Source organism: Uranotaenia lowii, chromosome 3 (genome assembly GCF_029784155.1).
Source record: "Uranotaenia lowii strain MFRU-FL chromosome 3, ASM2978415v1, whole genome shotgun sequence".
NCBI lineage: Eukaryota > Metazoa > Arthropoda > Insecta > Diptera > Culicidae > Uranotaenia > Uranotaenia lowii.
Genome location: NC_073693.1, coordinates 99,633,327 through 99,657,984, shown reverse-complemented (window position 1 = coordinate 99,657,984; position 24,658 = coordinate 99,633,327). Strand labels below are relative to the sequence as shown.

Here is a 24,658-nt window from a genome sequence, read left to right as displayed (position 1 = left end):
AAAATAATTGCTATCATTTGGGCATTTATTCGTAAACCCTTTTTCTAACGCTACTGCGTATAGTTGAAAAAAGGTTAATATTACAATATGTCACAGCAATTGATAAAAAATTGTGACGATTAAAAAAAATCCTTAGTTTTGGCGTTTTTTTCAGGTGTAAAATCTGAGAAGGTTAAAAAATTGCAGGACTGAAGTCCTGGACCATGGACATTTTTTTTTGAGATATTTTAACTTTAGATTAAATTTTTGATGATTATGTGGAAAAAAAATTCATACTAATCAAAGTTACCCCAGTAATCATTGTTACCCCGTTTTACGGTACGAACATTTTTCTAAGAATTTTCGGGACACCTTCTTCCTTCCATTCAGTATGATAGGATGAGGAGACGGGTACCCCATTAGACCGCTGCAAGCTTTGTTTGGAAATTTTAAATTCAATTGAAAATTGAATTGTTACACCTCCCATAGCTTTTTTAAGTTGTTTTTCCTGCCAGAAAAAGCAATAAATTTTTTTGGAAGCGATCCATTCATATAATAAGCGCACCGAGAATAATTTTGTATGCAATTGTGTACGGGAAACAAAATCGCCAGAAATGAACTGAAAGTTCCAAAAATTATAACTTTGGATAAAAAATATTCCTTGATTCTTGCAGTATAATTCATGTGAACGAAGCACAAACCTAACTTGTAACCGAGAAAAGATATTCGATGTCATACTAATTTTGTTTAAAAAAAATATTCTAGCGTTTTTGACTGCTTATATGAAAGCTGTGTAACCATAGGATTAGAATAAAAAATGTTAAAAACTGCTTTGCATAGCCAGATATTGAATTGATTTAACCTTTGCAAAAACACTCCATGAAATTATTAAAAGGTCTTAAAAGCATACCCAATAAACCATTAAGCCCTGTTATAAGCCACATAAAGGACATTCAACAGCATTCCAGTGCCTATTAGCCGTAAATAATATTTTTTTATGCCGATAGGCACTGTTGTATTGAGACGTTTTATAAGCCTTGTATTGGTTTTAATGCAGTGCTTTAGGGTTTTCAAGCCCTGTAGGCAGAGGTGCCAGGTCGTTTTGTCATAAATCAGGACACTGCGAAGAAAAAAATCAGGATTTTTCAGGACACCACTAAATTGGTGAAAATAACAAACAGTTCTGCTTAGATTGCATAACTAAAGGCGAAATATAGGTGCTGAAGACGCCTCGAATTATGCAACTGAAGCGAGAATGACCTTGGCTGGTCGTAGTTAATATCGAAAAACATCATTAAAATATCATTTGAATCAAAGATTATCACTGGTTTAAGTGGTAAAACTATTTTATTTAAGATTTGTTTGATATTCTCATCATTTAACAATAAATTAAGTTGAAATTTGGATATATTTCGAGCAATCAGGACATTTTAAGAGACATTTTTCAAAAATCAGGACAAATCAAGCGATTTTGAAAAATCTGGACGGCCTCTCGAAAATCAGGACAAATCCTGAAAAATCAGGACACCTGACACCCCTGCCTGTAGGTCAATTTGACATATAGGAATGACATCTGAGACGTGGGGTAAAATAATAAAAATGTATAGATATGAATCGATAAGAAGAAGTGCACAAATAAAGTTTTCACGATCAGATATTAAGTTTTTATTTTGTTTTGCGTCACTAAAGTTAAAAAATTCTATCGCGGCCCTTTTGTTTATTTACAGCAAGCAAGGTCCCATAATAGTAAACAAACAACCGTTTCCAAAGGTAGAGTGTTTATTAGGCTTCTTTTTAACCGTTCCACAGAGGAGTATCTAGAACAAAAAGATGGCCAAAAGTGTTTTTTGATGTATATACACAGTCATACGTTCGAATATCTTGAAATAAGACTAATAAAATATTTTTAAAGTATAAAAAAGTAATTTTAAGCTAATTCAAACACCTAGCAGTGATTTTAAAGCTTTTTGATAATAAAAAAGTTGTGATCAGTATCGAATCCACTCGATACTTCAATCAAATATTATCTTCCGATTGAATAATACAAATATCATTAAATTATTCCAATGGAAATGCTGTTAATTTCTGACCATTTGATTGTACTGATTTTTATTCAGATTTGCATGAACAAATTTTTGTAGTTTTTCTATGTAATGGGTTTCAAAAAGATTCTGTAATTTAGCTGCCTTGCCAGGTGTCTGAGAAACTATTTTGATTATTTTAGAACCATGCGTTTATCCTCTGCCCTAATTTCAATTGTGCTGCTTAAACTAGAACATCCATAGGCACGATTTTATGGAGGTTCTGTGTTTTTTTCGCTTATTTTCCATCTATTTGGAGCCAAACGTGAAATTTTAATGAGCCTTTTCTCTAAAAATATAAGATTTGCTTCTATAAAGCATGATGATTCTAAACAGCTCAGCTCTGAAAAATGAACGCTCATTTCGCAAACGAAAATTTTCAAATTAATTTGAATAAATTCTCGATTTTAAACCCGTAACTAAAAAACCAAGAGTTTTCTTTGTTACCATTTATCAAAAAATAGTGTATAACTTTAAAAAATTCAAAACCAACACTGCGACTTTCATACATGTTCTACGAGATAAACATCAATGATAATGTTTAATTAAGTATATAAATTATTTGCAATAAGCACGAACAAACAATTTCGAACTATAATTTGAAAAACTATTTTTTCTTTTGAGCAACTGATTAAAATAAACATGGCGCATTGCAAGGATTTTACAAAAAAGAAGATAAATTTTTCAAATTCAACATATCACGAGTGCGGAAGTATGCGGAAGTTTTTTCTTCTATACATGGTTTATGAAGTCATGAATTATCACATGATGTAAAATTTGTTGCTGGGATTTGCTGGGAACATAAACAAAAACACTTATTTAACAAAAACATGCTTTAAAACTATAAACTAAATAAAGAGTTTTTGAAAGCTCCATATACAGTTCCCGAATTATTTTTTTTCAACCACTTATCCTGAAATATAAAATTCTAACATTCATTTAAATTCTCCTTTTCAAAATTTGTTGTTAAGTCACTTTTAAAACCAGTAATCACATGTTGAACTGTGACGTGATTTTTATACAGTTTGTTGTAAAATTCCAGTTTATAAAAATATTGAAGTCCCGACAGCCGCTGTTGCTTGTTAAAAAACTAAATATTGAAAAAATGACTGGTGTAAAATGTATTCAAGAAGCAAATAAACATAAAAATCATAGGTATAGTTCATTTTTAAATTTTGACTTTTGGCCAGGTTTTTATGTGAAATACTCCTGTGTGCGTTCGGAGGAAAATCAGTGAATTTCGGTCAAAGGCTTGATCAGCAATTGTTTTGAAAAAAAGTTGCTAAGGCGGGTAAGACGGACACCTCAGGGTCGGGTAAAACGGACACATAAGTTTCTCCATTGTTCATTGGTTGGTTCCTCCATATGCCTTCAGAAGACCTTGGCAAAAGCAATTGTCGGTCAAAAAGCACTCACTATCTCCAACAGGCTATAAAAACTGTAAAAACATGATCTCCGGTGAGGAAAACGCCTATAAAATACGAAATTCCAAAACCACACTCTTTCGCTTCCGGAATCGGACCAGTTGGTTCCATTTTGGTTGAAAAACGTTTCGAAATGCTCAACTCACAAAAATATCTACTTTTACAGCAATTTTTGCGGCAAAATGTACCTTTTTTGAGCAGTGTCCGTTTTACCCGACCATTTTTGAAAAGTTTAATTTGCAAGCATGTTTTGAATAGCTATAAAAACAGTCTTGATGAAGGAAATTTAATAATTCCAATGGTTAATGCGATAGCAAACAACCTTAACTGCCCATCTGTACGAAAACTGCGATGAAAAAAGCAATATCTGATTTTCTATTGCGATTCTACCTTAGGGTGTCCGCCATACCCGACTTTCCCCTATGTGCTTTTGCTTCGCTCAGATGAGCAGAACTATTCAGTGTTGTAAAATACAATGTAAATTTATTGTGTTTATTGTGATCAATGAAAATGTTTACTTTGAATTCAAAATTCTTATTCTCTACGATGTTTTTCTTCAAATGAAAATCACAAACTTTCATTTAAAAAGGTTAAATTTTCGCTGATTGGCATAAGAACGTAATTGGATCATTCAGCAAAGTCACCAATCAATACATATGTATATCCCTAGAAATTATAAGTTCGATTCCAGTTCCTATCCAACAGCGGTTGAAAAAGTACGAGTTGGAGAGAGATAGAAAGAAAACAAAGAGAAAAGAAGCTATGGGGGAAAAAGGCGACAAAAATATTCATTAATTTTTTTTCTTTTTTTGCTGGGAAATGTTTTGACAGCTTCGCATTGGCGTGTTTCAAAAGTGGGGTCAAGCCGTGAATCGGCCGGAATACACGCCAAAACTGGCTTTTGGACAGCATTATAGTCGAATATAGAGCTTTTTGAGCTTTATAAGCATGCTCTATATTCGACTATAAGGCTGAACTAGGGCCAATTTTAACGGCCTAATGGTTGCTAGGGTAGTCTGTCATTTTTGAATACTTTTCAATGGATTCAGATTTTTTTTATTTTGAAAAGGTTATAACTTTTTTCATGAAATGCTTAGACATGAATGACTTGTTAGCAAAAAAATGAAGCTTAAGGAATAGTTGAAACCAAAAATTAAAGACCAACTTCTGTTCAAGCTTATTTGAATTTTCTGGATGATTTAATGTGTAAAAATTTCCATACAAAATTGAAACGCGTTGCGCTAACTTAGGAATCAACCAAATCATCGCAAATTTTACACTGATGCTTGGTGGCCCAAAAAGCATCGAAAAAACATATGGCAGCAAACAGGCATCTTTTGCAGCGGTCTAGTGCCACATACATCTTTTGTAGCATATCTATAGAATAAATCCTACGAAAAAAAAAACAAAATTTACTATGGGAGGGTATTTGGAATCGACAAATGTTCAATGTTTTTCGGGTACCCTCATCAATGCCAGTGAATAGGGAAGAGCTGCACTCTCATACAATTTTTCGCAATACTAGATAACATTTTTAGCAAATGGGGCAAAATTTGACATGGGAGATGAATTTTACCAAGGAAATCATTTGTTTCAGCAGAATTTAGGAACCTATGAATAAAAAATTCAGAGCAGATTTACTTTAACTTTCACGGACACAGAATGCGACACAAATTGAAACATTTCACAGAGAATTTTTTTGAAGCTTTGATCAGAGAGGCCAGGTGTTCTGATATTTCTAAATTTGTCCGGAGTTTCTTGGACCATTTTGAAAAAATCTCTAATTGTTCCGGTTTTTGAAAAATTGTCTTTAAAATGTCCAAAATTTTACTAAATAAAAAAAGTCTCGAATTTGTTACTTAAGTTACGAGTACATTGAACAAAAAAAATGAACCCTTTTGACCGATGATAATCTTCGGTTCAGATGATATTTAAATGGTGATTTTCGTTATGAACTGCAATCCAGCCAAGAAGATATTCACTTTTGTTGCTTATATTAAGGCGTCTACATCACCTATTTATGCTTTGTTTGTGAAATCTAGTGATAATCTGAAAAATAAATTAAATCCTGGTTTTTGACAATACCGCCTGGCACCTCTGTTGAACAATCGAAAAAAAAGTATACGTACAATGATAACAAAAAATATTTGAGAAATCTGATTTAATTTCAAATTTTTAAATAAGCACGAAAATCTTTAATGGCACCGATTCATTCAGCAAAGTTCATTTACTATAAGACACAATCAGTAGTAATCGATGGATTTTATGTTTTAGTTAATTGGCGTAAGCCATCTTCCAGTTAATTTTTGATACAATAATAGGGGAAGGATTTAAGTTAATTTTTATTGGCTTGAGATATATTAGCTTTTTCAAATTTATAGTTCCTAGTTGAAAAAAGGGAAAAAAAATATTTTAATTATGTTCATCTCTATCCTATCGAACATTTGTTGCCTTACAAGTTATTCGAAAGACTTATATCTGAAATTACTCAAACCCACATTCAAGCCACATTTCAATAATAAATACATGGAAATCAACAAGAAGTTCGTTGTGCTTGATTTCATACATTTGAAGATACTGTCTGCACAGAAAAAAGTTTAATAATGTTCACCTTTCTGTTGCCACTTATTTATTTCGTTCTTATCCTTCTATCTCTAAATTGCTCAGACTCAGTTTTTGACAAAATGTTTCGAAACATCATAATAATGAATAAATCGGGAGTTTCAGTTTTTTCTTATAATTTGTAGACTTAAACAAATTTTATGCGATGAATGCATTTCTAGGGGATTGTTCTTTCATGGCGACCGTCAAAAATAGCCTAATCAATTTTTTACAATTTTTAAATAGAAAATGTTAAATAAACTGATCCATATTTTTATAAAAACCAAATTACCTAAATAGTTTACATATATTTTTATGATTTAAGCAAGTAATTTTTTTTGAATTTTTTACCCCTAAATGTATGCAGCACTTTAATGCTTTTTCTTATAACGACTTTATTGTCAGAAAAATATAAAATTTAGTTCTAACTAAACCAAACATTACTGCATTTAATGTTTTTATTCGTTTAGATCTTAAGGGCCTCACAAACTTATAAAAATTGTAGACAAAAGCGGCATTCGTAAATTCTGTTATAGCTTAAGCATTGAAAATCGATAATTGAGCTAGTTGGAAACATTTAAATCTAGTATTTTTGTTTTTATATGTGAAAATTGTTAGAGAAACATAAAGTAAAAAATGATTTTGTTGCATATTTCAAAATTTCTCCAATATTTGACAACGTTTTCAAATCTACAATTATAAAAACTCAATTTGACAAACAATGTTGTCATATTTGCGTTGTTCATGAAGAATCGATGTAAATTTATCTGTTGATGAAGGTCGTCTTTCACTTCTGTCACATCTCACACTGTTCCGAAAAACACACAAATGAATTAAAAAGTCTTATCCTGAAAGGATCAACACTTCTATATTAACTTGCTATTAGGCACAATTTTCAAATTAACATGCTGAAAAATAAAAATATTGAAATAATTCTTTCCACAAACAAATTTTTGAGTTGTTTGGCTCAAATCTTTACTAATCAATTTCCCGAATATTTTTAAATTAGATGAACTTTAAAACTAAAGAAAAAGTAAAACTTTTATATCATATCCGTTGCACTTATAATTACTATGGCATACAATTTGACAGTTTTAGAAGTTTAAAGTTAGAAAATTGGCAAAATATCTTCAAAGTTTGCGAAAATTTAATTTTTATTATTCAATACCAAAGGCCATTTTGAAAACTGAACACATTTCCAAAATCTTTAAAACCGAAATTTCGATTGTTTTCTCAACATTGCTTTGAATTTTCAATTTAAGATTTGTCAACATGCCAACTCAGAGCGTAAAATATAAATATTATTAGATTTAATGATTGACTTTTTACAATTCTCATCTTTTAAAATAATTGCAAAGGCAGATTTTTTATTTTTTTCTTCTTCATACACTGCAGCAACGCGAATTGTTGTACGACATAAATTTTTTTGAATTTTTGGTGTATATTTTCTTATCTTTTGGTTATATTTCTACTCACTGTTCAATAGTTATCCAAATATATTTCTCATACATCTGAAAATTTCATCCAGAGTTTTCATATAATATATTTTTCAATTCACCGCACCTTTTTCATAAGCCGCAAAAAAGTTTCCGTTTACTGATGACACTTGTTATCCTTCGTAGATGTTACACTGAAATTCACTTTCAATATTTTGGCATCTGAAATTCAATGAGAAATTAACACTGGATCCCAAAAAGCACTCAAGACTCTCCAAGCACGATTTTCACTAAATAATTATAAGCCTTTTCATAAACCACACAAAATTTAAATTCAAAATCCACTAGAAAATGTCACAAAACACATTTCCAAGTTATTCATCTGTATCGCCTGAGACATTCGGCGCTTTCAAATTCCCCAGAATGCAACGAATCCTCGAAAATGTTTCACACACTGATGTTTCGAAATTTTCCAACCGTTGGAAAATAAAACCGGAAAAAGCCCTCCCACAAACCACAAAACAACCGGAAAAAAGCCGGCCCTCAATCCCAAATAAGGAAAAATCGGCAAACTCCAAATCCAAGACCAACACCTCCCAATATAAAAACCACACCGAGTCTCGAAACGCGAATTTGTCTCCCGCGAGCCGCGCCAGAGAGCTGCTTGTACGAATGCCGGAACGCAACTAAAATCGCTCGGGATGCGACGACAAACTGCTATGGACGAAATCTCGGAAACCTTCCGCGTGTTCCGTCAGCCAGACAGGAGTTGAGTTGAGTCCAAAAAGAGAACGAATGGATGAATTTGCGCTCCCAACCAGCGAACAAAACATATCGGGGAGGCCCATCGAAGCTAAGCTTCGAGAGTTCATTTCTAAGCATTCAAGCTGCGGGAAAATGCGGGCTCTACAAACGAGCACGTGCTCTGCTGATGGAGCCGGTTACGCGCGTGTTGATGCTGCGACGCGCTACCTTTCGAGGCGTATGTTGTGATACATGGGTGCACTGTTGCGTCGAGATGCTGCTTAACGAAGCGACATGTTGCAGGGTTCATCGGCGTGTTGCTGCGCAACTGGGGGATGCTGTTGCACTGTTTTTAACGGAGGGATCCGAGTTGCCAGTCGACGGATCGCCAGATGAGGCAGATGATCACAGAAAAATCAATGGATCCCCCAGTTCCCGATCAAGGGAACAGTTGATATGGGAATCTCCAATTCTTATCACTCGCCCCCTCTTCTTACTCCTTCCATCCTCCCCCTAGTCATAAGAAAACGACTGACCCTTAGCCCACTGACACTTTAACAAAAAACTAAATGGTCTAATAAACATTATTCGAATAAATGAAAATCAGTATCTTGACTGATTCTTATATTTTAATACATCCAATGAAAAACAATTACGAAATATCTTTTTTGTTTTAACTTTTTTTTTGTAAATGTTGTGCTAAAAAAAACTTCAAAATCTAAAATCAAGCACAGATAAAATTTTACCTAAATGCACTTGTTTGAACCTAATGACTAGAATTGCTCAATTATAATAACAACTCGAAAAAGTCAAACGATGGCAGAAGACTTTCCCAAATTTATTTTATTTATTTACATAGTATTCCGTCTCACGACATAACTTGACGAACACAATTCCTAAAATTCACTCGGTCCATGGCAACCGTTCTCCAATTCCTCGAGCACCCCACGTTCGCCAGATCACGCTCCACTTGGTCTAACCACCTCGCTCGTTGCGCCCCCGCTCGTCTTGTTCCTACCGGATTCGTAGCGAACACCTGTTTTGCAGGACAGTCGTCCGGCATTCTCGCAACATGTCCCGCCCAGCGTATCCGGCCAGCCTTCACCACCTTCTAGATACTGGGTTCGCCGTAGAGGCGCGCAAGCTCGTGGTTCATCCTTCGCCTCCACACTCCGTTCTCCTGTACGCCGCCAAAGATGGTTCTTAACACTCGTCGCTCAAATACTCCGAGTGTGCGCAGGTCCTCCTCGAGCAATATCCATGTCTCGTGCCCGTAGAGAACAACCGGTCTAATAAGCGTCATATACAGGTTACACTTCGTGCGAGGGCTAAGTCTTCTCGACCGCAGTTGCTTGTGAGTCCATAGTAGGCACGACTTCCGCTGATAATTCGCCTCCGGATCTCACGGCTGGTGTCATTGTCTGCGGTCACCAGTGAGCCGAGATAGACAAAGTCTTCGACTATCTCCAGCTCGTCGCCGTCGATCGTGACCTTGTTATTACTGGACAAGCGGGTTCGGTCGGTCTCAGATCCGCAGGCCAGCATGTACTTCGTCTTGGACGTATTAATCATCAACCCAATCCTTCCTGCTTCGCGTTTCAGTTTGCGGTAGATGTCTTCCACCGCCGCAGATGATCTGCCGACTATATCAATGTCATCGGCAAAGCAGATAAGTTGACTAGATCTGTTGAAAATCGTGCCCCGCATTTCGCCCACCGCTCGTCGAATAACACCTTATAGCGCCACGTTGAACATCATGCAGGATAGACCGTCACCTTGTCGAAGCCCCCTGCGTGATTCGAATGAACTCGACAATTCACCCGAGATCCGCGCCTTGATCAGTCTGATCAGCTTCCCGGAAAAGCCGTTCTCGTCCATGATTTTCCATAGCTCGTTACGGTCGATCGTGTCGTATGCGGCTTTGAAGTCGATGAATAGATGGTGCGTGGGAACTTGGTGTTCCCAGCATTTTTGGAGGATTTGCCGTAATGTGAATATCTGGTCCGTCGTTGACCGTCTCTCCATGAAGCAGGCCTGATGACTTCCAACGAATCTGTTTGCTTGTGGTGTTAGGCAGCGGAGTAGGTTTCGGGACAGCACTTTGTAGGCGGCGTTGAGGACAGTGATCGCTCGGTAGTTCTCACAGTCCAGTTTGTCGCCCTTCTTGTAGATGGGGCATATTACCCCCTCCTTCCACTCCTCCGGTAGCTGTTCTATGTCCCAGATCCGGATTATCAACCGATGTAGGCAATCGGCCAACCTGTCCGGGCACATTTTGATGAGTTCAGCTGCGATGCCATTCTTCCCAGCCGACTTGTTTCTATTCAGCTGGCGAATGACTTCCTTAACTTCACTCATCATTGGGATTGGCTCCTCTTCGTCGTTGGCTACGCCGGCGATGTACCTTTCCCCACCGTCTTGATCTCCTGCATGTGCACCGTTCAGGTGTTCATCGAAGTGCTGCTTCCACCTTTTGATCACCTCACGATTGTCCGTCAGGATGCCTCCGTCCTTATCTTACTGGACTGGTGTTTCTAATAATGAGAGGAATGAGATGGTAAATAAAATCAAATTATTTGATAAATTTATTAAAAAAAAATCAAGTTATAACTTACAAGTTCTTGTTGTTCCTGGTTCCAAGCGAGGCTAGCCTTTTTTTAAATCTGCTCAGGGATGGGTTTGCATTATTCTGGTGTAATTCTTAGTTTGCTGCTGTAGTTTTTCCGAGTATTCCGAGCTGGGAGATTCGTGTTGCAGGAGAAGTAGAATATCCTATCGTCCTACCGAATCTACCATTTCCTCCACATCCGGGTAATGTTTTCCCATCATTCCTACCCACCCACCCCAATTAAAACACTGGAACGATTCCTTGATGTTTTCGGCACCAGGTCGAAGGTACTGCTTCCGATAATATAAGAATCCTCAAATTTCGGCATCCTATTATTTTATAGGAGAGGAAAAAAATACGTCAGATTCATCAATTCCGAATTCAAAATAATATTAAAAACTTACCTTTATGGACCAGAGGATGTTCGTCGTTCCATTTTCACTTCTATAAGTGGCGCTAAATAATCGAAAAATGTTGATTTTTTTTTTAACAGCAAAATTCACCAGGCTACAGAACCAATCACTTTCAAAATGGCGGTGATTATTTCCAAATTTTCATTCATTTTGTGGTTTTCATTCGAGAACTACCAAAATGGTTAAAATCCTTCATCGAAAAATTCTTAAAAAATAACCATATTGATAGTTTTCCAGCAAAACCCATAAAATGGTTATTCTATAACCATAAATGGTTAAATAAAATCGAGCGTGTGCGAAAAACAAATAAATTGGAACAAATTGCACGAAAGCTTGAATGCAACTCAATTGCATACTATATTATTGCATAAAACCTATAAATCAACAATTTTTTTTATCGAAAAATTAAATAAAATCAAGAATACAAAATGTGAATTAACTTCCATCTTCCAAAATTTGTCTTGTAATCTTTCGGATATTTGAATTTTTATTTGAAATTAACGTAAAATACTTCAATTTTTATTTACTCCCCCCTTCGGGATTTTGGAAATTTCGAAAGGGGGGGGGGGAGACAAAAGAAGAAATTGATATTTGTTCCAGCCTTATTAAGGAGTTCATATATGTACGATTACGGCTTTTTGAAAACTGGGCATTCGATAATTTTATTTATAACTTTTGAACGGCTCAACAGATTGTACTGTTTCAAGTCAATTTTCAACGTATTTTTTTTTCAACGCATTTGAAATTTTACATACTTTTTTGAAGATTTTTTGTTCGAGCTTGTACGTCTGTTCTCTGTGGTATGATGTTGTTCTTACGTTTTATAGAGTAATCGTGTCGAGTTGCATACTCCTGCTTCTAAATAACCTACACCTTCACATAATAGCTTAAGTTATTTCGCTTATGTCAAGATTTTTTGAATTTCGAAATTTCGGGATTGAAGAAAGCACTTCCCCCTGAAAATTTTAACACTTTTAGGAAGCGACGTTAAACGAAATGGTAAGAAACAGTAGAGCTCAAGAATAGAAATCCATGTGGTTCAACAGAATTTAAACATAATTCAATATATTTATGATCAAAGATGGATATAATTTTTTTTAGTTTTGAAAACGATATCGATAACGATAACTTTCCATACAATTAGCAACACTGGTTGTCGGTGAAATTCACCCGCTAACGGTGGGATTGATACCATTTCCCCTTTTTCCCGATACGAAAGTTCTCACTTGACATTGAAAATATTCACAGTTTTCTCAGCAACTTGTGCTCCATTTGCTCCATCATCTATCTAGTCTCTTGCTTGACCAATCTCACGCGTGTGGGGAGCATGGATGAAGCCAAACATTCACGCTCAATTTACCGAACAAAACGTTGGCGCTCGCCGTCGTCGTCGGCTGTTCCTAATGCAAAATTATGCGTTTTTATTCTGCATCCTGTTGTGGTATGTTCTCTCCCGTCTCGTCGCGTTTGCTTGATGGTTTCTCTCTTGAGGCGTACGCCTCAACTTTTGCTCACACCACCTACCGCAACATGTTTTATGTTCACGCGTATGGCTTTAACGAAACCACTGCTTGACTTGCCGGTATGTTTGGAAAGTTTATATTCATAGCTCAATCGATTGGAGCTCAGTTTCATAAATCGATAGAGGAAAATCGTGCGGATTTGTCGTTAGTTTTCTGCCATTCTCTCTCGATTTTGTTTTTTTTTTTTCAATTCTTCGGAACATCTCATCCACCGAGTGCTGAGAAATGGGGAGCATCACATGTTGATTTGAACTCAGAGGAAAAACATCTCCAAATAATGGATGGCTGTATGATATGCCGTAATATGGAGCACGTGTTGCTTGTTCAACCGTTTCCCGATTTGGGAGCGAAAGACGGCGCGCGGCCACCATTCACGATTATTATGAAAAACGACGGACTGACGGCAAATATATAGATACATACGAAGAATGGGGGATATCTCTTGGTGGAGCTCAAACGTACGGGGTGAATCGGAATGAACGAACGAACGGGTTGGGCCGGGTAATTTATGACCACTTGGTTTCGGGTTAAGGAATACAGCGCGTTCGAGTCATCGCCGTGGTTGTCGTTCGTTGAGAGATCTTGAACTTGTCAAATAATGAAACACATGTCTTTCGTCGAGACGTAATAAAGTGCAACCCCACCCCGGCATCATCATAACTAGCATTGGGTGGCGTTTAGTAGATGCGTTTTATCTACGGTTGTATCTTCATTTGTTATTATAGAAGCGCAGAGTAAGTGGGGTGGTTGGTAGTCTACCTGTTAATTCTACCACCTATTTTAGTTAATTGTAGCAACGTTTGGCGGGAAATTTATGACAACTTGGCCATATTTTTTATGGCTTTGCGTTACCCAGTTAGAAATTTTATTGTTAAAGTGGCTGAAGAACTAATTTGTTTAAGGATTAATCGCAGTGAAAATATTGACAGCTTGATAGCTTGTACGGCATTTTCGGGTAAATAATCCGTACCATTACTCTTTTATTCCTATGGCGACCGTAAAAAAATTGGATTTAATAAATTCTACCTAATTGGTCGTCGATTTTTAATACACAACTTCCCTTGTAGTAGACTGGAACAAAACATCTCAATAGCGTCAATTTGGGCATCATGCAACACTTTTCAATTTCAATGGCTTCTAAAAACATAATGTCTACAGATACATCAAAAGTTTTAAGGTTGATGGAAAATCAAATTGACATTGCCAGAGAAGTTATTGGTTTCATCAGTTATTTTTAAGTTTACAAAATCATGCAATTTCCACCATACAAAGAAAAAGGGTTGCAACAAACATAGTTAAAAAAAACAAATGAAGGCTTTTGAAAATTCATAGTTTTTTATGTATTTGTGATGTCATTACGCATAAAGCACAAATATCAGTAATTTTTTATTTCGTTCGAATTATATTTCACATTTTTGAAATTGACAAACGCATGATGCAAAACAATCATATTTCATATCAGTATATGGAAACGAAATTTAAAAATGAATCTTTGATTTCCATTTTTATGCATTTAAGTCTAGACTGGTAACTGAATTCTTTAAATATTTTATTGAAAAAAATTTGGTGATTGTCCGAAAAATATTTCTTCACCAACAGAGTTGATATAGGATAATAAAAGCAAAATAAAATTTGTAGGTTTGAAGCCAACCCGTCGTTCTGGGTAGAGTTTTTTACGGCATCGAAAAATGTAAAAATGTATATAATCTATTGTCCGATTTTTTAAATTTTCTATGAGAAACAAAAACTTCCAAAAATTATCTCACGATGTGAGTAACTCTGTTACCTTCATTTTGATATTATTAAATGATAACTTTATTATATTACATATATTGAAATAAAGATTGAATAAGGGTTGTGGTATACAAATGTTGCATCTAACCTAAGGTTGCCAGACTTCTCGGTTTTTTCGGGTTTGCCAGAATATTTAAGCTAAGTATTAATGGAAAATTTCGGTCCGGCACGGTTGCCCGGATTTCATTGAAAGAAGCCTCGATTTTGCCCGGATTTATTCACTTAATTCGCGAAATAATTCATCAACAAACAAATTGTGTTGTGAATAGTGTTTATTTAGGCGGTAAGATCGAAATTTTCTAAGCATGCTTTATAAAATTAATCATAAAGTTCTTTTTTTGAAACCTGAATATGATTTTAAATCTCTGATGAATGTTCTTAAAAAATATTATTTCATGCTTTTTGTTTGATTTTTGTTGAGTAATTCTTGGATTTTGACAAAATTTGCCCGGCTATTGCTCGGACTTTTGAACGACAATTTCGGAATCATTTGCCAGGATGTTACCAGGTTTTTGAATAAAATTGCTCAAATAACAAGAATTGCTCGGATACGTGCTGAAAAAATTCTGGCAACCTTAATCTAACCCTGCCGTTGCATGAAGCCCCGTTTGACAGTATCTACTCAGTTGAACTTTTGGCTAAATAATTGAGAGACATTCAAAATTTGGCAAATAATTTTCTTTAGAGCTGGTGAAATTACTTGATCTCAAAAGGTATTTAGAGATCACCTTTCACAAACCTGTCAGAAAATTGGCCCGCCTCCGAATTTACAGGGTCCGCAATGGAACTGCTATATTACTTCAAGAGTAATTATTTCGTTGCACACGAAACAGTATTGAACGACCCCTCGTCGCTTTGTTTACATTAAGTATTAGCTATCATTGGATGTAAGTGTTACTTTTGTAATCAAGTGTTATCCGGAAAAATTGAACCTCGAACAGAAACGTAGCGCTGTGGTTGCCTTGTTCCTAGCTGGCAAACGGCAGAAGGACTTAGTTCGCGAGCTGTCCGATACAAGTGTGTGCAGAAGTTTTGTATACCGTACAGTTAAAAGATACCTGGAAACCGAAAGTGCCAAAAAACGGTATGGTGGGGGACGCCGACCTACTGTGGCGACACCTGCCATGGCGAATATCGTCAAGTAGCGCCTTAAGAGAAATCTTCGTCGTAGTGCCACTGAATTGGCAGAGGATCTCAACATATCGGATCGAAGTGTCCGTCGGATCTTGAAAGATAAACTTCAGACGAAGCCCTACAACATCTAAAAGGTTCAAGACCTTACGGTGAACAGAAACAAGAACGGGTTAAAAGAGCGAAGGCGCTGCTGAAGAGGGCCGCGGATGGAAGGTTGAAGAATATTGTGTTTACCGACGAGAAACTCTTCACCGTACAGCAGTTCGTGAATAAGCAGAACGACAGAGTTTGGTTGCCAGAAATATCACGAAGCCATGCCAATTTTCTGACGGCCACTCGGGTGACAGAAAACAACATCGGTGATGGTTTGGGCCGGAATCACCCGTGATGGCCGGAATCCGCTGGTTTTTTTCCCTGAAGGAGTGAAGGTCAACCAAAATACATTTCGGGAACTGGTTCTACAGAATGTCGTCGAACCGTGGACACGTCGACATTTAGGTTCCAGGGATTGGGTTTTCCAACCAAAAAACCCAACTTCGGAATGCGCAACATTTTTCAGGGTTCATTTCGAGCTCCGCGTGGCCGGCGAGTTCGCCAGACCTGAACCCTATGGACTTCGCTGTTTGGAGCATGTTGGAGGCCGAAGTCTGCTCTAAGATATAATAAATAAATAAATAAAATTTTAATTATATATAACAAAAGATAAAATACCACAAGAACACCTGCGGGCCTCATACGATGCGTTCCTCGACCGTCTGCGGCGAGTGGTTAAACTCAAGGGCGAACAAGTCGAACTTTACCAGTGAATTTTAAAAAATAATTTGTTTTCTAGAGAAATTGAATGAATTTGAAATAAAAAGTTATTGTTCTGATCAATTCATATAATTAACTAGGTGATCCCGTACGAACTCGCTTTCAACTAGCAATACTTGAAGATGAGTTTGCTTTTAAATTATGAAGTCTATTCATTTTCACTACAATATTGCATAACACATTTAACTTATTAAGGATGGCTCTTTTACTTGTTCTTCAACTTAAAATTATAATTAACTTTATGAAGGATTAATCACCGTAATTTATATTTGTAGATTTAATTTATCGGCCTAGCGGTGAAAAGTGATGTCCTTTTTAGTAGGGACATCTAAAGATTATGAAGTTTTTTTTAATATATAGGTGAATAGAAGGTTAGATGAAAATGAAAGATGTTGAAAATGAGCGGGTAGAATTTATTTAGAAGCATATCATCACATATCAAATTTTTGTTCCTCACGGGCCTACTACTATGAAGCAGTAGATACAGATAGAGTTGCATCTACCACCACACATTAGTAGGCCAAGCGTGGTCCGCCCCACAAGGGAAAACTTGCAGTGCGGACGAACAAAAAGATGATATGTGATCGCTCAGATATACTCCCTTTAACTCAGAAATGCATCTATCGATGTATAGTCTTCTCAGTTTGTTATCATCGCGTTATCGTTATCATCCATTTCAATCCGAAGCATAAAAACGACAATATCGCGAAAACACTGAACAGTTAATATGGACGACCCCTTTCGGCGACCCCTGACTCAAAGTGTGATACTTGAAATCGATTGATCGCCCTTAAAAACCCCCGTGTGCAAATTTTCATTTTAATCTAGTGAATAATAACGTCAATATCTTTAAAACAGTATGTGTGTTGTATGGACGACCCCTTTTGCCGGCCCCTTACACAAAATCAACTGAATAATAGAGCTACAGCTTGACTTGTTTCATCTGTAGATTGGCCTATTGGTAAGGTGTCGGAGAGGTAATCAGTAGATTCAAGTTCGATTCCTGTTCAAGGGGATTTTTTTTCACATACCATTCATTAATGATTTTTTTTTATTGTTACATTATACGGCTAGTAGCATCATCCGTCAAACAAAACACCAGAAACATAATGTATGAGCATGTGTTAATTGTTTGAATTCTACAAACAGACCTAGACTATTTTGTTATTGCTTTGTTTGATGAATCTACGCCTAACCGTTTAGTGCGATGCGAAATACATCGATCATGAATGATAAATGAAAAAAAAAATCACCTTGACCAAGAATCGAACTCGTGTTTACTGATTACCTCTCCGACACCTTAGCAATAGGCCAAATTGTCAGATGAAACAAGTCAAGCTGTAGCTCTATTATTCAGTTGACTTCATTGAGTTGAATTCGCTGCTAGATTCCCCGGCAGAAAACGCTCATCGTGCCCCAATTAATGGTGCTTATACTGCCCCAGGGGGGTTCTCATTATGCCCCTACAGTGACTGGTTTTCAGCTTTCGGCAAAAAATTTTAAAATGCATTTTAAATCGTTTTTATATACTTTTTCAAGTTTCATCCAATTAGGCAATAGAATATTTGAGTGTCTGTACACGAAACAATGATATAATTCACATATTATAGCTGTTCTCTATGGTTAAATAAGCGTTTTCCTTAAGGTGGCCATTATGCCCTTATCTCCCCTACACACGCACAGCTTGGCCGTGGTATGTTTGCCGGTGGATTAAATTGAAGGAATGTTTTGTTGTTGCTTTGCTACATTCACACGCACAGTGCTCGGTTCGCTGGCTGCCTGGTGTTGGCCGGTATTTATTTCCATCCTTCTTCGTCTTGTGATGCGATAGGGAGGGATGTGAAAACGTTTTTATTTTGTTTCTTTTTGCCATACGCAATTCGGTTGCGCTGGGAGGCTAAGGGGCCGTTCACTAATTACGTAAGTACATAGGGGATGTGGGGGGGGGGGGGGGTTTCACATTTGCTTACGATCTCTTATTAGGGGGGTAGGGGGGGTTTCCAAAAATCTTACGTAAGAAATGTTACATTGATAATTTGTCACACCCATACGAAACCATATTACTCAGGTTTTTTCACTACCTATTTGTTGGTTTCTGAAAGAATAAAAAACGTAAGATCTTTCCTACTAGGGGGGAGGGAGAGTTAAAAATTTTCAAAATCGTGCTTACGTAATTAGTGAATTACCTCTAATGCCGGTGGACGCAAATCGAATCAGCACCGTTCGCGTTATCTTCTTGTACCAATGATGCTATGTAATTCATAACACGCCATTGGCACAGAGGCTGAATTTTGGGTGTACAAATGGTAGGGGAAATAAGGGCATAATGGCCACCTTAAGGAAATGCTTATTTAATCATAGAAAAAGCTATAATATGTGAATTACCTAATTGTTTCGTGTTCAGACACCTCAATAGTCTATTTCCTAATTGGCTAAACTTGAAAAAGTAGATGAAAATGTTTAGAAATGCATTTTAATATTTTATTCTGAAAGCTGAAAACCAGTCACTGGAGGGGCATAACGAGAATCCCCCCCCACCCCCCTGGGGAAGAATAAGCACCATTAATTGGGGCGCAATGAGCGTTTTCTACCGGGTATCTAGCAGCAACTTCGACTCGATGAAGTCAACTGAATAATAGAGCTACAACTTGACTTGTTTCATCTGACAATTTGGCCTAAAGGCGATGGGCGCGCTCGCTATCCCGGCATACGATTTCTCATGCGTTAAACAGGGAAAGCAGTAGCCTTCACTTCAATTTCACTCCGATTAGCTGTCATTCTTATGGAAATCTGTGCGAGAGTAAAGAGCAAGCTTTATTCTTATCATCAGGCCCAAGCTTAATTGGTAGATGTCGGTGAGATAATCAGAGGCTCAATCGTCAGATGTAAACTAGTCAAGCAGTGCCTGTAGTAATGCAGTTGACAACTTTAAGTTGAATTCGCTGCTAGATTCTATGGCAGAAAACGCTCATCGTGCCCCGATTGATAGTGCTCTATTCATCCCTAGTCAACAAATTTAATTAAGAACGCGTTTCAAAATTTATTAAAGTGAAACATTAAAAATTTAATGATGGCGAAAATTGAGAATCAATGTGTACGTAATTTAGTGCGTACATTATGGATCAAGATGATTTTAATGCCATAAAAGCTTATTTCGTGGTCGTAAAATATTATAATATTTTCGTCATTTGAAAAGCTAGCTGGTTGTTTCTAAATATTTCTGTAAAGATGAGAAGAAGATTTCTTTTTTGGTGAAAAATTAGTACTATAGGAAGTACGAAACAATTCCTCATGAAATTTTATTTAAAAAAAATACGTACTTTTGTAGAAAAGAGGAGTGCTGGGTGCTCGTTACGCCCTTATCTCCTACATCAACATGGTCATTGTGATCCAGAGTAGAGTGACCTTATCGACGGATGTCAAATGAGTGGAGTGCGTCCGTTTTTTTGGGTGAAACTACAAATTTTTGACATGATGTACTGCGTAGGGAATCTTGTATAACTCCATCGAGGAAGAGTATCCTAGTAGTGCCATTTAGTACGAGTGAAATTGAGGGTATAAAACATAACCATCTCCGCAGTAGATAAGTTTAGTGGAAATAATATATTTTGTGGTGCGAAAAATCACACACTGTCAAAATTTTTAGGGATTTGAAAAAATCTAATATTAATTCGTGATACCACTAGTCAACATTGCAGAAGCTTCTGAGTTGTTCCAAAAATATAGAAAATAGGAAACAATCCATAACCCACCACAAAATCAAAAAATTCATTTACCTAGGTGTAATAATTGACAAATACTTTATTTTAAATATATAAACCAATGATGCTTGGATTAGTTTGTAAAAAACTTAAAGGTTTTCAAAATAAAAAAGCTTCTTAAAAAAAAGATCTTATAAGGAACATTCCTTTCTCTTAGGTAGAGCATATCGAACAGATCAGCAAGTGTGAATTTGTTGAAAACTATTCTATCACTTTCTCTCAATCTGCGAAAGGTTGGCAGCAACCAGTTATCAAATATCACCACTAAAAGCCATCGTGATAGCTCCCAGGCAAGTGGAAGCATGCAAAAAAAATCTCCTAACGATCGACCTCCTTAGCACAAAATGATAAACACTTTCGACAGAATCGAGTGGTGGTGCATCGAAAATGCATCGCCAAATGCGCTGTACCTACTTTGAATCGATTCCAAAAGGATGTATTCCTACTTACTAGGCAAGGGAATGTAATGCAAAGCTGCATACCGGGCAAATGTTGTTGCAAAGTTAGCGAAAAATAGCAGAAGCAGCAGCAAACTCTCGGTCTGTCTAGGCGAGCTCAACGACGACAACGATTGGCATCGAATAACCGCCCCTTTTGCATATTTTGTTCAATGTCTTATTTTCCGGAGCCGCGTTCGTCGTTCATCATAATACGATCTTCCAGTGCGGGGCTGCGTAATTGACCACCGGGTTATCCGTTGAAGGAACTGATTGAGTGGTTAGCTTTTTGAAATAAAAATAGTTTCAGATTTGTAGAAAATTATTTCACAAATTGAGCTAAAGTCATAATCACTTCCGTATTTTATAGTTACAAAATTTAAATTGATAGGTATTTCTAGACAAATTTTAATAGATTCTTCCTTCATTGAAGGGTTAAAGAAAGCAGAGGCGTGGAACTCATCGAGACAGCCGGCAATGAATGGATAGCCGAAGGTTGGCAAACGTGCATAAAGTTCCTGAAGTCATCATTTAATAACATACCGGGAACAACAAGCTGAGCAAAAGGAAAAGAGATCACCGAGGTAGTAAGAAGATACCTACCCTACATAGTTTGCTCCCTTCGCTAGTCGCTGACCAGTAGGTATTTTTTTTGCTGGCTCAGCTTTTCACGAGCTTGCTGCAGCAGGAACAACTTCAAAACACAACAAGCCGCAAATGATGCATTATTATGACATTTGGTCGGTGTGGTCGTCGGGAAAAAGTAAAAAAAAATAGCTGCTAGACGTGCCCCGATTTATGATGCATTTTATGCTCCGTTCGGAAGTTGCTGGGAAATATGGGTTGAATCAGTGCATTTCTTATGTGGTGCTTGTCAAAGACGAGTTGAGATTTTCGTTAAAGATTTTTTTATGTTTCCAATATTACAAATTTTGAGATTCAAATTGAAAAATATTTTACAAGTTTTTTAAATATCTCAATACGTATCGAGTTAAGCTTTTAATGAAATCAAAGATGCACTAGAATATTCATATTTCGTATGATTGAGTTTGGTTTTTCTCATAATCCATTATAACTCGCAATCTTTGAGAAAATAGATGAAAAATTTAAAATCTTCAATTTGTTAAACTTAGGAGATATAAAGGCATAACGAACACCCAGGGCAAACTGGGCACCCCTTTTTTTCTAAAGAAATCCTTATTCTCTCGAAACAAATTTTCATGAGGAACAGATTTGTAGTTCCTAAAGTTTTAATTTTTCAGCAATAAAGAAATATCCTTATCATCTTTACAGAAATATTTAAAAAAAATAACTGGGTTCTCAAGTGACGAAAATATTATGTTTTTGAGCACCAGTAAATAAGTAGGGGAGAAGCGGGCTATATGCGCCTATTAAGCAGAACACTGATTTAATCAAATATCACATTAAATATGTGTACAAAAACTATGTACACGTATGCAGGCATCTGTTTTCTATACATTGGAGTAATTTTTATGTTAAAGTTTTCTTCTGTTTCCAAGAAAATGATTTTATTATAAGTGATGTCTAAAATGCCGAACCTCAAACCGTGCGGGCTAAATGCGCCTATTTATGTTTTCAACAAAATTTCTATTTTTTGGGCAATATTTCCGTATAATTTCATTGAAATCGCTAGAAAGTAATAATTTCCGTACGACAAAGCTGAAGTTTCATAAAAATCTATGTATATTATAATTTTATGGAATAAAACAAAAGTTAGGGTTGCCATACTATGGAGGTAGTTCATCCATGAGAAAAACATTATCAAATCTGTATTTAGATCTTCAATTTTCTCTTAAGATGTTATTCAGAGCTTAGATTTGAAGGTTCAATGATAAAAATCATTTATTTATTCTATTTAACCAGTTATTTTAGGATGAAGGCATTTTACAAACATGATGGGGGCATACAAAAACACTCTATAATTCCACTATATAATCATTATTAAACCTCCATAAAAGCTGAAATATATTTAATTTCTTAAGTTCATTTGAGTAAGAAACAAAAACTATCCTAGTTTTTGATTTAAGCTTCTTTACGTAGAATTTTTAAAAGTCGAAATATTACATCAAAATGTATCAAAACCTTGTATGATTTTTTAAATTTTTTTGAGTTTGCAAATTCATAAAATTCTTTCTTGCCTTATGTTCTAAGCGTATCGCCCTCAAAATGCATTGGTCAGATAAGCTGGCTAGTCATCCATTTCATCAAACAGCCGTAGGGTCATTTAACCCGATAGGCCCATTTAGGAAACCTTTCCCCTAAGTAGAGTAAAATGGGGCAAGAGTACGCACTTAGTTGTGTGCTTATTGTATCTCTTCAAAGAAAAAAGTATCGATCATAGTAATTAAACCAAATTAAAGTAAGGCTCTTTACCTTGATTGTATGACGCAAAAAGTTTTGATTATGTTTGTAAACATTGATAAAAAATCATATTTTTCAAAAATTACCAAAGCGTACTCTTACCCCACCAGTGGGGCAAGAGTACGCATGAGGTGGGGCAAGAGTACGCATAAAATAAGCTCATTGTATTCCATTCTGGTCCGGTGAAAGTGAGGTCTTGAATCATTATAATCGTTTATTAAACAAAACAAAGCCTTTATTTCTTAAACAATAGTTAAATTAAAACAGTTAATTAATATTCCATGGGTTAAAAACTTAAAATCATAAGGTTTTTTTCATAAAATCAAATCGAAAAAAAACAAACAGAGGTAACAGAGCTTTAGTCAGGCTTTGCCTTTCGTGGTCTCTTTGGAGCTTCAGAGCCTTTGGAAGGTTTTTCCTTCATTGTCGTGTTGGTTCCTTTTGCAGTGTCTGTCTCAGTTGCAAGTTTGCGTTTCGCAGCCGGTTTTGCCTTTTTCTGTTGAAGATTGGATTCCAATTTTTGCTTGACGGGAGTGCTCGTGATGATTTCAGACTTTTGGCCTTTCTTACGTCTTTGTTGAGGGTCCTTACGCTTCGGAAGTGGTCGAATCTCTGCAGGAGTCACATATGATCTTTTCGAAAGATTCAGTGGTTCTTCACAATCAAAGAATTCCACTCGCCCTGAAGTTGAAGGCAGTGGATCGGGAGCTTCATAACGCTTCGGTTCGACCTGCTGTTTCGGCAATATATCAGAAAAAGGATTTTGGGGAATATCTGTTACTGCACTTGGTTCAAAATCCTTGTCAGTGAATATTTCAGCGTTCATCGGTACAATTCCGCAAACTTCGAAAGCGTTCTCAGCATTTTTCTTTGTGGCACATTTCTCGTATGCAGAACCGAATAGCCGTGCTATTTGGTACTGTGTAATCACTCTTCCCGGATGGGCGGTCAACCAATTGCTACATTCATCCGAAAATGAAGTCTTCAAAGCTTTGAAGAAGCAGCGATCCAATGGTTGTAGTTTATGGCTACTGTGAGGGGGGATCGAAAGCATGTGAATCCCGTTTTCACGACAAAAAAGCACTGCTTTCAGGTTCAAATGGGAACTGTGGTTATCCAGAATCAGCAAAACAGGATCATCCACCGATGCTTTGACAAATTTTTGGAAATGTTTAATCCATTCGAAAAATAACTCACCGTTCATATAACCGCTGTCTGACACCATCATCATGGAATCTTTTGGAGCACCATCCATCAGTTCCGGTTTCTCACGCTTCCGTTTGAAGATCAAGGCTGGATCAATGTAACCGCCACCTGCGCTCATCGCACACACAGCTGTGGTTATTTCACCTCTTTCCGCTGAACTAACCTTGCCCACAGCCTTTTTCGATGTGCTGGAGACAACCTTCGGCGCACAATTTGGAACAGTAGACATGCCTGTCTCGTCCATGTTTATGATACGCTTAGCCGAGAAATTGTATTTCGTCATCAATTCAGCTAGGTTTCTGAAAAAGACGTTAATCGCTCT

The 24,658-nt window shown here is 36.6% G+C and overlaps 1 protein-coding gene across 6 annotated transcripts in view; it reads right to left on the bottom strand.

The window, feature by feature from the left end:
* The window catches only part of LOC129758526 (uncharacterized), a 421,682-nt gene extending 413,433 nt beyond the window's left edge, over positions 1-8,249 (bottom strand). For 4 of the 6 annotated variants that reach the window (XM_055756042.1, XM_055756041.1, XM_055756046.1 and 1 more), the window contains exon 1: positions 7,649-8,227. The gene's annotated coding sequence lies outside the window, so the exon portion shown is untranslated. Of the gene's footprint in view, positions 1-7,648 lie in introns of all 6 variants that reach the window. The other 2 variants (XM_055756044.1, XM_055756045.1) reach the window with 2 other exon arrangements.
* Between the last annotated feature and the right edge of the window lie 16,409 nt (positions 8,250-24,658).